The 17,930-nt window shown below is 38.7% G+C and overlaps 1 long non-coding RNA gene across 1 annotated transcript in view; it reads left to right on the forward strand.

Annotated features, from left to right (window-relative positions):
- Positions 1-17,930, forward strand: part of LOC146784145 (uncharacterized) — a 38,079-nt gene that overhangs the window by 16,583 nt on the left and 3,566 nt on the right. The gene's annotated exons all lie outside the window — the stretch shown is intronic.

Below are 17,930 nucleotides of genomic sequence, written 5' to 3' on the forward strand. Positions count from 1 at the left end.
TTTCATTCAAAGAAGTCTGCCCTTGCCAGGCTGTGTAGAGCAGTGATGGCTCATGAGAGGGGCAGGAAAGCTGTGAATGCCTTGATCAAAGTCTATAAGGCCAAGTGTGTCTCAGCCATGGCCCTGGGGGTACTGGGATTGTGACCTAATACAGTGAGAATAAAACAGGTTCATCAGGAAGCTTTAGGTGTCCCATTGAGCACTTCCAAATTTGAGGTCTATGAGGAACTTGGCACAAGTAACATCTCAGATGTCCTCAAACTCAGGTCTGTATTAAGCTGGATTTTTATCTGGCTATAGAGTGATCCCATTCTTAACAGAACAGACTGAATATTTAGGACTTCCTTTTGTTGGAGAACCATAAGTTCATCCCATTGCTGGATTACATAACGTCTACATTTTTAACCTTGGGTCATCCCAGCCTTTTTACACAACCATAAGGGATCACTACAATTACTGCAAGTGAGATAAACAATGTTTTTATTGTTTCTTTCGGCCAACCATGAGGATATTGAATATTGTAAAGCATCAGTGTGGGTTTACTTCCTGACAGTTTAGTTCTTTGGACCTATACCTAATCTGGATGTCATTTATCCAGATTGAGGATGAATTTGTTTTGCCCACTGGTTAGTTTTTCTAAAGGATGTGTGGCAGGTGGCCGCTTAGGTCTTGTGGGTTTGATGGTGCCTTAGGGCAGACACTGTTGCATGTTGTTAAGTTTTGAGCATTATTATTCTCTCACATGGAAAAAGTATTTTATTCCGATTCTGAAGGATGACAAGTTTACTCAAGTGAGACCGGCCATGCTTTTCCTCACCATGATGGGGAGCGTCTGTACATGTGTATGTAAGGGTCTCTTTTTAATCAGAGATTTGAGGTGCTTGGCCATAGCGCATCTGTTTTTCTTGGATAATGTTTCTTAATTTACTGAACCCTGTTTATCTTGGATCAAGTGGCACCTGTTGATAGTTGGATCCATTTTTTATCTATTGCGCTTTGTAAAATGGTGGTTGCTGATAGTCTGACTAGCTTTTTATGTATTCTGCATAATGAGTTAAGTTTCTATGTAGGTGTTTGCTTTTATTGTGTTTTTATCTTGTTTTATATATTTTATGCTTAGCAATTTAACTGGATAAAGAAATGTGTCTATCTATCCATCCTCATAAAATGCTTCACCAAAATATCCTGCCCTATGGAATCACCATTCAACAACACATGTCCTGCAGCAATAGCAGATATATACACATTAATTGTCCGGAGCCCAGGATTCTCTAATAAGAACTGAAACCTCCTGTGAAAGTCTTGGCAAATCCCAGATACACCCAAATCTTTCCAAGCCACCAGTCTCAACTGATCTGTTATTATCAACTTATGCATTTCTTCTAATGGTCCCAACAGTGCTTCCTGAAATTCAAGTAGCAGAATTGGTAAGTCTACCGACATCTCCAGGAGGGGGAAGACAGACCGAATGGTAGGCAAACAAACTTCCACATTTTCTCCACCCATCTGAAGTGAAGAAACCTCTGATGTGGTTCCCAGATTGGAACCGTCAAATAAGCATCCATCAAACCTAAGAGTCATCCAATCTCTTACCTGGAACACATCCATTAGCTTATGTATTCCTTCCGTTTTGAAGTGAAGGTACGCAACCCAATTGTTCAGATATCTTAGATTTATAACAGGCCTCATGCCTTTGTCCTTCTTTTCCACTAGGAAAATATTGCTTACAAATCCTTTCAATTCATCTCTCACCTCCACAATCGTACCTTTCCTGCCTAGAGCTAGAGCCTCCCTGCTAGCTAGATCTGAAAGACCTTAATTGAATCTTATCATTTCTGGAATCCGATACTGTACTGGCTCTCCCTCAAAATCTATATGGTATTCTAACACCGTCTGAAGAACCCATGGATCTCTTGTCATTTGAGTCCAGCTCTAAAAAAAAATTGAGCAAGTCTGCCTTCCAATTTTAACTGGGTAACAGAAGGGTCTTGTCTTACCTGTTCCAGTGTTCGACGGCCTCCTGTAGCACTTGATCTTTGTCTCTAAAGATAAAAATGTCTTGGTTGGTAGGAGGTCTGGTACTGGAAGGGCCTGAATCCTCGTTAAACAACGATCTACTGATGCCCCATCCTCGGCCAGGGAATTTACCGCTCATTCGCCCCGCCCACCAAAAACTAGCCGGTCAAAGCCTTTTGAATCTTCTGCTGTGACTTTTGCAAGAACCTGAATGGCCCAATGTACTTGGATATCTACTTTATAAATGTGTCACCAAAAAGCATCCCAATTTGCCTCTTGGCCCGCCACTTAATTGTCCAGTTCAACTAACGTTAGGTCTATTTTAAAAAAGGTGATCTTCCTTCTCTGCACAGATATGGCCATCTTAACGTTTCCTAGGAGACACACTGCACTCTTGTACCACTCCCTTAACTCCTCAACATCCAGAGCCTTCTTAGCAACATATGCTTCTTTGGCCATATCAAGATATATTCGTTAGTGGGACAGTAAGGTTGAGTAATCTATCTTTTTTGTAAAGGAATAAGTAGTCCCTCACTATAAATCCAATCAACAATGATTATAGAAACTAAATTAATTCTATGTAAAAGGAAATCAAATGAAAAAATAGGTATTTATTAAATCATATAACAAACAGAGACATAATAAGAGTGGGAAACAAGCAAGGAAACGAAAAAAGTTTTACATAGCTCAGAAATTTTCTTAGTGACTAGAAAAATAATGAACAAATTATGTCACATCTTATTTTGATGTACCAATGCTATCATTTTTAGACAAAATAAATTTGCGATAGCCATGGTACTCCTTGTTGACGACGTTTTGATCCCACTTTTTTAATAGCGGGATCATCATCAGGACCTAAATGTACATGCCTGAGACTAAAAAACCCTGCAAAGAAGGTACGCATGGGAAATTAAGAAAGATTATGGGGTATGTAAAAGAGGGGGAGAAAGTAGAAAACAGAAATAAAGGGGAAAATAAATTAATAATGGTATCAGCCATTATGGAAGGCAATGACCTCTAATTCCATGTACGTATGTGATTTGGTGTTGTACATCATACTGTAAACAAAGTGTCACAAGGAAAATGATAAAGAAACTATATGAGAGAAGGAAGTGTCAGAAGCCTAACATCATCCCCCAATGGTGTGATATATTCCTAAGAAGTGTGACACTCTAATAATTCTTGATAATTTAAGGAGAAATAAAGAAAGAAGGTGTCAAATTATTGAGGAAAGATTACTGAAAGCATAGTGAGTAGATTTAACATGACACAAACCTAATCCTGCAATGAAGTGTCACATCACTTCACCATGGGGTATAGGAAAGGAAATTACTGTAGTTTGCAAATCAAACAAGAAAAGGTGGATGGAATTGAGCATGCAACCACGCATCAATACAATCTTGAAAAAGGAGCACAGTGATAAGTAAGATAGCGCTTAGGAAACAAAGGAAATCAATAGCTACTGTCAGAGTAGGCTGCGTGTGCCACCCCATTTGCTTCTTAGAAGCTCCCTAAGTAAAGAGGACCAGCTTCACTACAACAGATATAGCAATGGGGGATTAGGAGTGAGTGGGAAGGTTTTACTGTTTATAGTAGAGAAGTTAGTGCTTAAATGCATTACCACAGTGAAGACCACAAGCACTATGTCCATCACAAGTCTGAATAAAACCAATGACTTTGTTGGAAGCTGGTTTGCAGTTAAAAAGAAGTGGTGCACATGCGTGCAACTAACGGGATTGAGAGAACAACTGATACTAGCAGGGAGGGGAGAAACAGTGGTGGCCACCGTTACATTGTTTGAAAATTCTGGAAGAATTAAAGAAATAAATGGTTTACAGTGACATAGACGAAGATTACCTTCATAAAAACTGGTTATGTACATTTTTACTGCAACAAATTGATTATCATACCATCTACACATGGATAATTTTTATATGAAAGTACAGGAAAGCAACAGATGGAATCAGTATCTGAAGCTAATTAAAGCATGTCAGTCAATCCTTACAATTCTAATACATCAACAAAGTCCATTGGAATGCCTCATTTGGACCATAACGTGAAAATATTATGTTTCCAAACCTTATATCTAAATGAGGGATTTTTCAAATGAACCAGTCAATTACAATTGAAGGACATTACAGGAATTCTGTACATGATGAGGGCTAGTGTAGCGATAGGTGGGACAATTAAAACATATTAGTGGGACAAGGCAGAATATTTTCAAAATTTAGAAGCATAGAGTATTTTCTACAAAAACAAGAACAATTATAACAGATTAGTCCTGTCCTCTGCTTTGCTCAAGCCAGTGTGCAAGCTGTTAGTTTGAAGTGTCCACCTCAACTCTTCTTTATTCAGTAATTAATTTATGTCTACGCCTCTGGGTGGGGCTTAACCGCTGGGATAACTTGCCAATGTAAATCATTCTCTGTGTGGCCTTTGAGTTTGAAGCGGTCCACCAGTTGTGCATTACTCACTTTGCAGTAGATGCGGCTCCTGTGGTGACAAATTTGAAACCTAACTTTTTGTGTTGTCTGCCCTTGTCTGTTTTACAAGGGCAGATAATAGCATATATAACATTTATAGTATTGCAGTTAGAAAATTGATTTACCACAATGTACACATTATTATGTGCAAAATTCCTGGTATCAATTGTGAATGGGCGACACTACAATTACCACACTTGAAATGCCTCAAGCAAGGGGTCAACCCCAAAATGTCCAGTAAGGTTTGTGTAAGTTCGGTAATGGGAAGGCTAGCCCTCACTAAGTGATCTTTGATGGTCTTTCTAACTGCAATTCACCTGCATTCCACAGTAGCCAGTGTTTCAATATACATTTCTTTTCTTGATTGTCAACAGGGGAGTAGGTGGTTATGCTGACAATGCGATCATTGTTTTTCTTAATTTTCGGTGTTATAATTAGTGCTTCCCTGGGGCAATACTGGGCCTTTTTCATTTGAAATACCCTTTTCAGTGTGAAACCACTGTGCCTTAATATTCTAAATCACACACCTAACGTGGCATGGAAATGTTTAAAAAACATTCAAACATATGCTTACATAGTCACTGCGCCGCACACATCTAACTCAGTAAATACAATCCAAACCTAATATAAAAGGAATCCACACATGCTCCACATTCACAATTTACTCCACTTATACTACATAGTTAAACAATCACATTTGGTAACCCCTTTGTTTTAAAACACTCTTCCACTGATATGCTTAGTACAAGAAATTAAAAACGTACTTATTTCTGCGAGCAGCTAAAAAGAAGGATGATGGCTGGGGGTTCTGGCATTTTGTTGATATTGGAATTTTGTTAAAGTTCTGTACTCTTTAAAGGGGCTTCTGTGAGCAGTTGTGATAATATAGATTGAAATAATGTTAGCCTCTGGTCTTGCCATAAAATACACCCAAATCCTCACATTGGTGACTAGCGGTAGAATCCAGAACGTGTGTGTAGCCTACCAGACAATTAATTAATTAGTACCTAATGAAAGAGATCTCCAAGTCAACACTGAAAAAAAGTTTAAGAAGTTGCCAAGTTCTAAAATTCCATGGGCACCTGTTCTTCAGAAGAAAAATTCAAAAGTAGCAAAAGGTTTTTCTAGAAAATCTTCAAAGATGGAGAGCAGGGAATCAACTTGGCTCCCTGCTTACATTCAAGATTAATACCCTGAGGTCTCTGTGGAGAAAGATAACTTTTATCCATGAAATACTGCATCTAAGGAGGATCTCAAGAGGGCATGGGAAGAATCCAGGATGGCCAAGGTTCAGCAGGAAGAGGAGAGCACCCCTACTGACAGTGGGGAAGGGGAGGATGATGGGGATGTTGTGGAAACAGATTGGTATAATGAAAGTGGAGTCCTAACAATTCAATCAAGGCTCAACTCCCTGTCTGGGATTGAAAGGAGCACTTTCTCAATGAGGAGACCTTAGTTTGAACCTAACAGCCCAGCACAACCTCCTAGAGATTCAGGAGACGATGCTGGCCCTGGAAGAGAATAAGTTGGCCATAGATGAGAGAAGGGTCAAGCTGGGGATAAAATCCCAAGATATGGTGGCAACACCAGAGAAGCATAGGTAACTGCAGGGGGTTTCTATGATTCTAGTTTACCCAGGGGTATTGTTCCAAAATACGCGGAGGGGGATGTCCTAGACGGTGAACACCCTAAATATCGATTCCAAAATATCGACTGCCCAGAATATCGAAGTTAAAATATAGAGTGGACAGAATATCAAAGTATCAAAATATAGATAGGTCAGAATATCGAAATTGGGGTACCAAATATCGATTTCCATAATATAGAATTTAAAAATATAGAATTCCATAATATCGAATTTTAAAATATAGATTACCATAATATCGAATTAAAAAATATAGATATGTATAATATCGATTTTTTTTTAGTGTTATGTATGGTAGTATATGTGTTAAAATTATGTATTATTGTTATAATGTATGTTTAATTTATTTAAACTAATGAATGTTATGTAATTTAATTTTTGCGTAATTTAATTCCGTAGCGGGTTGTGGGTTTATAGGGGAATAGGGTGGGAAGTAATTTAATTATGGTTAATTAAATATTAATTATATTTATATGTTTTGATAATTAATTGATTGATAATTAATTATTAATTGGTAATTAATTTTTATTAATTGGTAATTAATGTATATTCATTGATTAATTGATAATTATGTTAATTGTATTTTTTATTATTAGGAGTGGGGTGTGGGTTTGTAGTTGAATTGGGTGGGAAGTAATTTAATTGTAATAAAGTAAATAATAATTTTTTCATTTATGTGTATTGATGATTAATTGATAATTAATTATTAATGTGTAATTAATTTGTATTAATGGGTACATAATTTGTATGAATTGCTAATTAATTTTTATTAATTTCAAAATTATTTTTATTAATTGATTAATTGATAATAATGTTAATTGTATTTTTTATTATTGGGAGTGGGTTGTGGGTTTATAGGGGAATTGGGTGGGAAGTAAATTAATTGTAATAAAGTAAATAATATTTTTTTATTTAACTGTATTGATAATTGATAATTAATTATTAATCGGTAATTAATTTGTATTAATTGGTAATTAATTTTTATTAATTGCTAATTACGTTTTTTTCAATGGTAATTCGTGATTAATTTTAATTAACTGTTTATTGGTATTGATAATTAATGTAATCTTATTTTAAAAATAAATCATTACTTTCCCTACTTTTGCACTCTCAGGAGTGGGAATAGTATTTTTTACCCTACCGCTATCCAACTCTTTCCCTACTGTTGCACTCACTGGAGTGGGAATAGTAATTTTTACCCTCCTGCTATCCAACGCTTTCCCTACTGTTACACCCTTTGGAGTGGGAATAGTAATTTTCACCCCTACACTATCCAGCGTTTTCCCTACTGTTGCATTCACTGCAGTTATGTTATGTTATTTATTTTTATTATGCGCACAGATACTCAAAGAGTGTCCCGACGCGGATCAGGGAGAAAGAATTTCGACTCAGCCCTACGAGAAGAGGTAAGTTTTTAACAGTTTCTTAAAGGCCACAATGTCTTCAACCATTCGGAGAGAAACGGGAAGAGCATTCCAGGCGCGGGCAGCAAACACAACCAGGGAAGCACCACCTAGTCTATGACGCTGGAAACAGGGCACCTTCATAAGCCTGAGTGAGGAAGACCTCAGGTGTCGCCCCGGCACGTAAAACGAAAACCGTTTCTGAAGGTAGCCCGGGCCTTGTCTGTGCAGGGCGCGATGAGCAAGGGTGAGAGATTTGAAAGCTATCCGGGCCCTAATCGGTAGCCAGTGAAGGGAGCGTCGGTAACCATGAACACTCTGCCTGGGGCCCAGTCCTCCCAGCATGCGGACAGCCGCATTCTGGGTAACTTGAAGCTTATTGAGTGCATAAGCTGGGAGCCCAGCATAGAGGGCATTGGCATAGTCCAAGCGGGACAAAATAAGTGCCCGGACCACTGATTCCCTAGTCGTTTGAGGCAGCAGCGGAAGGAATCTTCTCAGGATTTTGAGGAGACCAAAGCAGCAACCTGTCAGACGAGAAACCTGGCTAGAGAAGGAAAGATTGCTATCAAAATAGAAGCCCAGGTTCTTAGCAGTCTGACTGTTTGAAATAGGCAGTGGGAACTCAGGCGGCCAGATAGTGGGAATAGTAATTTGTACCTCTACGCTATCTAACGCTTTCCCTACTGCTGCACTCACTGGAGTGGGAATAGTAATTTTTCCCTTCCAGCTATCCAACGATTTCCCTACTGTTGCACTCATTGGAGTGGGAATAGTAATTTTTACCCCTACACTATCCAACGCTTTCCCTACTGTTGCACTCACTGGAGTGGGAATAGTAATTTTTACCCCTACGCTATCCAATGCTTTCTCTACTGTTACAGTCACTGGAGTGGGAATAGTAATTTTTACCCCTACGCTATCCAACGCTTTCCCTACTGTTGCACTCACTGGAGTGGGAATGGTAATTTTTACCTTCCCGCTATCCAACGTTTTCCCTACTGTTGCACTCACTGGAGTAGGAATAGTAATTTTTACCCCTACGCTATCCAACGATTTCCCTACTGTTGCACTCATTGGAGTGAGAATAGTTTTTACCCCTTCGCTATCCAACGCTTTCCCTACTGTTGGAGTCACTGGAGTGGGAATAGTAATTTTTACGCTCTCACTATCCAACAAAATCTCTACTTTTTTTGCATTACTTTTATTATGTTTACATTTTAAGCTTTTTTATATTATATTATGTACGTTTTATTTAATTGTTTTTAATAATTAATTATTTTATATTATTTTTAATACATTTTTAAAAATCGATATTTTCTCTAACTATATTTTAACATTCTATATTTTGGAATCGATATTTTGGTACTTACCTGTTTGTAGATAGGGAGTCGATATTCTGTCTTTCTATATTTTGGCATCGATATTTTGTGTAGTCGATATTTTGTCTCTCGATATTAAGTCACTGAACCGTCATAGACAATTGGCTGGGATACTATTAGAAAGCTCCCAGGATAAGATAGGTGGATGCAAAAGCTTGGGACTCTTTACTGTGGGAGCTCATTTCAACAGTAGGGAGAGATAGGCTGCTGACACTTGAGAATGAGGTGACAGAATCTTACACCCACATTAGGGAGGCACTCATTACCCCAGAGGAGTACAGAAAAATGTGTTGGAGCATACACAAAGGGGTAACACAGACACTGGAAGGCAGCATTAATGTTAACAAGGCGGATACCTATGAGTGATCTACAATTCAGTGGCGAAAGGACACATCTTACATTTTGTACCTTGGAAAAGTTACACCCGGAGTGTAACAAATACTGGGGTGTGCAATAAATGTAAATAGCGTAGGCACAAGAGGGGTGATCCTGCATGCACACAGAAAATCACTCACTGGTGATATCCCAAGGGTATTACCAGTGTGGGGCTTGGGGTGGAAGTTCTCCCTGGGAGCTTCAATTGTTATACTGAAGCTACATTAGTTTCCCTTGGTGGCAAGAACATGTAACCTTTTGCTCACTGGCCTACTAGTATCGTAAAGTACAGACAGTGGTAAAAAATAAATGGGAATGGATTTGATGCCTTGATGGATACAGGTGCCAGCATTACCAAGGTTATGGCCAAGTTGGTTTCTCCAGGTCAGATTATGCCTGATGAAGTGCATCAGATAGTCAACTTTGACAGTGTAAACGAGTAAAATCTCATAGCTCTGGTATACTTTGAGCGAGAAAGATTTACTGGTAGTTGTTGTGTCAACTGCCATCCTAGTGGGTGCCTGCTGGGCAATGACCAAAAACATTTGCCTGGACAGAGGTAGAGAAAACGACTCATGCAGCAATGCTTGGTCTCCCTGAGTGGGTGGGTATCTGTGTCCACTAGAGCACAGAAGATGGTCTGGTAAAGTCAGGGGGTGGTAGAGCCTGAAATTAAGGTGCTACTACCTAGAACCAAGAGGAGAGTTAGAAAGCCTGGCAAGGCCACTTCGACAACTTCACAGGACCTGAAGGACCCTAATCCTCAAGGGGAAGGCCTAGTGTTTGATCAGGAGGGTGCTCCTTTTAAAGATGTCCCTGACCTGCCAGAACTTCAAGGAGCAGTTAGTCCTTCCAGAGAGGACTTAAGCCTAAGACAAAAAATTTTCCCACTCCGAGAGCCTGAGACAGGCTGTCAAACAGGAGGAAGGTGATGCCAGCGGCACCCATAAGATATACTGGGAGGAAAGAATCCTGTACAATGAGGTGAGGAACCCCAAACCAGGTGCAACCAAAGGAATGGTGGTCCCTCAACAGTACAGAGAATTCTTCCTTAAACTAGCCCATGACATTTCCTTAGCTGGACATCTAAGGCAGACCAAAACCTAGGACAGGTTAGTCAACCATTTTTCTGGCCCCAGATGTCAGAAAAAGTAAAGAAGTTTGATCACTCCTGTGTTTCTTGCCAGGCCTGTGGTGCAGCAGGTAAGAAGCCAAAGGCTCCCTTTATACCCACTACCTGTGATGTGAAGAGGGAAAGGATTGAAATTGTTGGTCTTCTAGACCCATCTACTGCCTCTGAGCATTTGTTTATCCTGGTGGTGATGGACCACGCGATCAGGTATCCAGAAGCAATTCCCCTTAGAACAGTCACTGACCCTGTGGTGGCTAAAAGCCCTACATGGTATTTTTACCATGGTTGGGTTACCTAAGGAGGTCATTTCAGATAGGAGCACACACTTCATATCAGCCTATCTGAAAGCAATGTGGGATGAGTGTGGGGTGACTTATAAGTACACTACACCTTAACATCCCCAAGGAAATGGCCTTGTTAAATGATTTCACAAGACCACGAAATGCCTGATTATGGGATGTCATTTGAGATGTCATCAGTGATGTCATCAGTGATGTCACTGACCATATCATGAATGATGTAATATGTGACGTCATCAGCAGCGCATTGCAGGGGCGCGAGTTATAGTTAGCTCTACTAACTATAACGGCCGAATTTCTCTGGTTTTGTACGAGTGAAATGTCCAACTAACTATAATGTCCCTGAAACCTATGGTTTTTTCAGTGAATTTCTAAGGTTTTTTAAATGCTAATTTCTAACTATAACATGTCTGAAACCTATGTTTTTTTCAGTGAATTTCAAAGGAATTTTAAATGCTATTTTCTAAGTATAATTAAAAAAAATATGTTTTCCTATTTTTTTAATTATTATGAATTTTTTGTATTATTTTAAAATATTCATTTTTTTTTAAAATTGGAGCCCCGCACTCATCGTGTACCCGTCTCGATTGGTGCGCAAATTCAAGCCGCCATTTTGGTAAAGTCATGTACGACACGAGCTTCATAAGCGACGTGTGCGTGAATTACGACCCCATGTTTTATTACGCACGGAGTTGCGGTCCTCACACTGTGCGCAAATTCTCCATGACTTTTTAGCTTCTATATGTATATATATATATATAACTTTTACATCTATAATAAACCAAGAGATTATTTACTTTTTTTTTATAAAAATGATATCTTTGTAAGTAGAATAAAGATAAATTACTAGTAAATATATTTTTGAGACTTTGTGATGGGTGCACGTGGTGTGCGTGCATGGTGCGCAAATTCAGGTGAATTTTTCAAAGGAAGAATTTCATTGGTTCATAACTTTTTCATTCTGGAAGTTTCAATACCCCACCCATATTTTATTCTTCTTTGCAGAATCTCAGCAGAGAGACTGCAGCTGTGATTTCTGTTTACTTTTTCCCCATTTTTTTGGTGTTTTTGAAAAACAGCAAGGACAAATGGCTTCTTTCAACATTCCACCACAGGTTCATCCAGAGGAAGAAGATAATGAACCAGAACCAGTGAAGGAAAGGTTCAAAAGTGTTGTCTGGGCTTACTTTTCCATCCCTGAAGGACAAAAGAAAGTGAATGCACGGAAAGTTACGTGTACTTTGTGCCAAAAGGTCCTGTCACATGGATCGGAAAAGAAGTATTCATGTGGCACCTCATCCATGCTGAAGCATTTTCAGACTGTTCATCCAAGGGCGCTTGCACGAGAGCAACATCGTCGTGCAATGGTGAAGCAGGCTGCAGAACAAGCCCAATCTGGAGGTGCAAGCACATCATCTGATTCTCCAACTGCCATGACAACCAGCATCAAGCCTGAATTTGCGAGACTTAAACAGAGTTGTGTAAAATGCAACAAAGTTCTCTGCATTGGAGAACAATAAAAAGATACAATTGCATTTGCAATCTCAAACCACTTTTGTTAATTTTTTTGTTTTGTTTTTGTAATGTTACTAATTGCAAAATGTTGTGAAAGTTTTAACAGTTTACTCTGTTTATTTTTGTTTCCTTTTTGAAAAACACCAATAAAATGTAAAAAAGTTAAAAAATCACAAAAAAATATAAAATACCAAAAGAAGAAAGAAAACAGTTCTTGTTAGAACTACTTATTCTGGTTAAAAAAGAGAAACTTCTATGTCGTGTATGAAGTGTACTGATAATATCTGCATGATTACATGGGTGCATGAATACTGCCTGGATGAGTAGATAATTGCTTTGCTAATTTAAGAGTGATTGGATGAGTGCTTAGGTACTGAGTAGACGGTTAGAAGATTGTATAACTATTGCACGAGTGATTCCATGAGTACATGAGAGGTACCTGGGTGATTGCATTAGTGCATTAGTAGTACGCAGGTGCTTGCACGACAATCTGGGTAGTGCCTGCATAATTGGATGTGTACATGGGTAATGTCTGAGTAATTGCATGAGTGCATTAGTAGTGCATAAGTGATTGCATCAGTACATGGGTGGTGCCTGAGTTATTGCATGAGTGTATGGGAAGTGCCTCTGTGATTCGAGGAGTGTGAGGAGAGTGCATGGTGAATTTATAAGTGCTTGGGTATTGGCGGAGTGTTTAGATTAGTACATGGTAGTGGCTGGGTGACTGGAAGAGTGCACGGGGAGTGACAGTGTGATTGCTGGACTGCATGGGTACTACCTGTGGAATTGAAGGAGCAAATGAGAAGTATGTAGGTGGTTAGAGGACTGCATGGGTAGTAATCACGGGATTGCAGCAGTGCATGTGTTAGTGACTGGGTCATTGTATGAGTACATGGGTACTGAGTGGATGATTAGAGTACTGCAAGGAGAGTGCGTGGTAGTGGCTGGGTGACTGGAGGAGTGCACGGGGAGTGACAGTGTGATTGATGGACTGCATGGGTACTACCTGGGTATTTGCAGGAGTGAATCAGTAGTGAGTAGGTGGTTACAAGACTGCATGGATAGTGCACATGTGATTGTAGCAGTGCATGTGTTAGTCCCTGGATCATTGCATGAGTACATGGATAGTGACAGGATACTTGGAGTGCTGCAAGGAGAATGCATAGTGAATTTATAAGTGCTTCGTTTGTGGCAGAGTGATTGGATAAGGACATGGGACTGGCTGGGTAGTTGTAGGACTGCATAGGTAGTAACATGGAGATTACTAAACTGTATAGGTAGCACTCAAAGAACTGTACCATTGCATGTGTTAGTGCTTGGGTCATTGTACAAGTACATGGATAGTGACTGGATACTTAGAGTGCTGGAAGTTGACAGCATGGTGAATTTATAAGTGCTTGGGTATTGGCGGAGTGTTTAGATTAGTACATGGTAGTGGCTGGGTGACTGGAGGAGTGCACGGGGAGTGACAATGTGATTGCTGGACTGCATGGGTACTACCTGTGGAATTGAAGGAGCAAATGAGAAGTATGTAGGTGGTTAGAGGACTGCATGGGTAGTAATCACGGGATTGCAACAGTGCATGTGTTAGTGACTGGGTCATTGTATGAGTACATGGGTACTGAGTGGATGATTAGAGTACTGCAAGGAGAGTGTGTGGTAGTGGCTGGGTGACTGGAGGAGTGCACGGGGAGTGACAGTGTGATTGATGGACTGCATGGGTACTACCTGGGTATTTGCAGGAGTGAATCAGTATTGAGTAGGTGGTTACAAGACTGCATGGATAGTGCACATGTGATTGTAGCAGTGCATGTGTTAGTCCCTGGATCATTGCATGAGTACATGGATAGTGACAGGATACTTGGAGTGCTGCAAGGAGAATGCATAGTGAATTTATAAGTGCTTCGTTTGTGGCAGAGTGATTGGATAAGGACATGGGACTGGCTGGGTAGTTGGAGGACTGCATAGGTAGTAACATGGAGATTACTAAACTGTATAGGTAGCACTCAAAGGACTGTACCATTGCATGTGTTAGTGCTTGGGTCATTGTACAAGTACATGGATAGTGACTGGATACTTAGAGTGCTGGAAGTTGACAGCATGGTGAATTTATAAGTGCTTGGGTTTTGGTGCAGTGATTAGATAAAGACATGGGACTGGCTAGATGAATGGAGGAGTGCATATGTAGTAACAGGAAGATTACTAAACTGTATAGGTAGCACTCCAAGGATTGCAGCAGTGCATGTGTTTGTAACTGGGTCATTGCATGGCTACATGGGTAGTGACTGGACGATTAGAGTACTGCAAGGAAAGCGCCTGAGTGAATTTATAAGTGCTTGGATATTGGCAGAGGGATTGGATTACTTCTTGGTACAGGCTGGGTGACTCAAGGAGTGCATTGGGAGTGACAGGGTGATTGCTGGACTGCATGGATAGTACCTGGGGAATTTAAGATGTTAATGAGTAGTGTCTAGGCGGTTAGAGGGCTGTATGTATAGTGCAGAGGTGAATGTAGTAGTGCATGGATAGTATTGGGGTAATTAATCTTACCTGTACAATAGTAGATATCAAAGCATTCAAAAGGATTTTTACAGTTGTTTTCTATAATTTAAATTTTAAAAACTTTCAAACTTTAGAATTAGGGTCTGTAAAAGACAATATGAAATACAGTTATAACATAATATAATATAATATTATAATTTTAAGAAAACAACACAATCGTTCCATTATATACCATTTTCCCTTTGCCTTTTTTGCTGTTCTCAGAATATATTGAATTTCACCATAGACAGTGATTTCAATATTACTCATCATATAACAGCGGGCAAAAAAATCACAAAGTCAACTATCTCTTCACATTTCCTAAAATAAACATCCTCAATAACATGGCATATAATACAAATATCAAATATATAAAATGCTTCTTTCTAAATGAATTTTTGAAATAGAATATCAAAGAACGGAAACGATGATTGAATTAGCAATTCTTCATAACTTCCCTATAGTCTAAATAATGTTCTTTAAAACATTTGCAGTGAGAATATCCAAATGAAACTTCTTAATTCATATCAATATCTTCCCACTAGGCCGAATGATATTCCTGAAATCCTTTATATTGAAATTATCCAAAATAATCTCATTAATTCACATTTACATATTCCCAATAGGCCGAATTATGTTCTCAGAACTTTGGCATTAAGAATATTAGGTATGAATTTGGTAATTTGTTCGGCAAATGATATTTGAAAACCAAATGCGCATCATTACAATATGTCCATCCTTTATTGCACTTTAAATAGACAGTGTAGTGTCCAGATGTCGTAGAAGGTCCATCGTGGAAAATAATTGCTACTGCTACGAAAGTTCTTCCTGATATTGATAGTTGACTTGCTAGAAAAAATGTTGTTAAAGTTTCCAATTTTCTTTCATCTGCTCTACAATTTTGTATAATTAAAAATTATATATTGTCCAAATCTTTGTATAAATAATGTTGATAACATTTCTGATTTGCACTGGCAACACTCCATATTTTGATTAGCTGATTTAACTAATTTGTTAAAAGACACTGTTTTACAATCTGGTATTGTCAAATATATGAATCTTTCAGTGTCTATCTTAGTGGTAGAAGTAAATGTACAATTTTCACATTCATGTTTCCATGCATAACAAAGTCCGAACAGATTTTCAATTTGTATTCCTTCATCTTCCAATACTGAAAGCATATACATAAGAAATTCCTGAGCATCTTGTTGCACATTCTGTGTAAATTGCGAAGAACCAGAACATATATCTAGAAGATTCCAAATACCAGAAACACTTTGGATTTTAGTTTTATCAGTCCTCAATTTTTCAAAAATAGAATGCAACAAGGAACAAAACCTTTTTTCTCGATTCTCCATAATTTGTGTTGGAGATTTTCTAGAAAAAATACGACGTTCACCACTACATTAGCATAGCAGTTGATACCTGAACTATCTTCTAACTGATATCCTACAATCTCTTCAACAGTGTCCTTTTTTTTTTTTGTTCGGAATCTCAACTTTGTCTTGATTTTTTTCTTCTTTTCAATTTCACTACATACATTCTCATATCTTTGTTTTTGACCTACTACACGCTTTTCATATACAGGATATTCACCTGAGCTGGGAGCATACTGTTTTCTTATCCAATTATACTCTCTTACACAATTTTCATCTGCACTAATCTTTCTCTCATCAAAATCAATCAAATACAATCCAGATAATGTTCTGACTCAGGAAAATGCAACATATGCCATGCCCTCTCTAAACACAGTACTTCCAATGTTAACCAAAGCACTGTCTACACTTAAACCTTGAGATTTATGAATGGTCACCGCATATGCTAGAGAAAGAGGAAACTGTTTTCTACGAACATACAAATCTTTAACAAGCAAAAAATGAACAGAACAATGAGCAATCTGTTTTACTTCTTCAATCTGATCAAATTTGATTTTCAAAATTCAATACCATCTCTATTTTGATAATTAACAAAATCAACAACTTTTCCCTCTGCTCCATTTACTAAACCTTTTTCCACATCAAAATTACGCCATAAAATTACCCGACAGTTTTCACATACAAATAAATTATTTTCTAAATCAGCAAATTTAGATATAGATTTTTCTAAAGAATCTAATTTTGTTTTTAATTTTCCAACAAAATAATAGTAATTCCTTCATGCTCTATTTTATCAATGGCTTCCATTTTCCATTTTTATTATTTGTTGTTTTTCCAGCTTTATTGAATGTAGAACACTCGCGGACTGTTGGCATTAGGCAGATGATAGATTTATTTTCTCCAACTGTTTGGTATACTTTTTCTGGAGCTACATTTTCATTTGGAAACAAGTTTGTAAGTAGCCGACTTTGCAAAGCTTCTTTGCCCTGTTCTGTCAATACTCAAATTCTTATATCTCGAAGAATGGTTCCATAATCTTCATCACTTGCCGCCCGCATATTTTTAATAAGTTCGTTCTATTCAAAATATGACCAAATGTTCACGTTTCCAACACTTCCCAAAGACTTTCTGGTGTCTTCATGCAAGTGTTTTAAATACTGGTTGCCCTTTTACAGGAGTAAGTAGCAGTAGAGCACCAAAAACGATCCTTTTCGGGAACGCATATTACGTTTTTGCGACGCTTTCTGCGTGCTCGGGGGAAAATACCATGTGAACTTGCCCATGCCGTCGCAATGAGCACGGCCATCTTGTTTTTCACTCTATTGCTATGGTTCTGGGGCCTCCTTTTCAATTTTCCCTCTATCTTTTCAATCCTTTGTTTCTGGAAACTTTTTTAAAATCTTTTTTATTTATTATCTCTCTCTCTATTTTCCTGATTCTATATTTTTTGTTTTTGTCCACTTCTTGTGTGTTTTTCACTACTTTTTCACTCTTTTTCTATTACCTACTTTTTTTCATTTCTTTTACTTACTTTTTAAATTTTTACCTTTTCTTTTACGCCCCCGCCTACCCCGGAACCATGGCAAAGGGCCACAGGGCTCATCGCAGCCAGAGCCGCTACCGCCTTCATTGCAGAAGGCGACGCCCACAACGGGTGCAGGCACGAACCTTATTTGGGGATGTGGAGTTGGCCGCACCTCCACTTAACCCTGGCAGCAGGCAGCAGGCATAGGTCCGGGTGCGGGCTCCGGAAGCGTCGGCAA

The sequence above is a fragment of the Triturus cristatus genome, chromosome 11, assembly GCF_964204655.1.
Source record: "Triturus cristatus chromosome 11, aTriCri1.1, whole genome shotgun sequence".
In the NCBI taxonomy this organism is placed as follows: domain Eukaryota; kingdom Metazoa; phylum Chordata; class Amphibia; order Caudata; family Salamandridae; genus Triturus; species Triturus cristatus.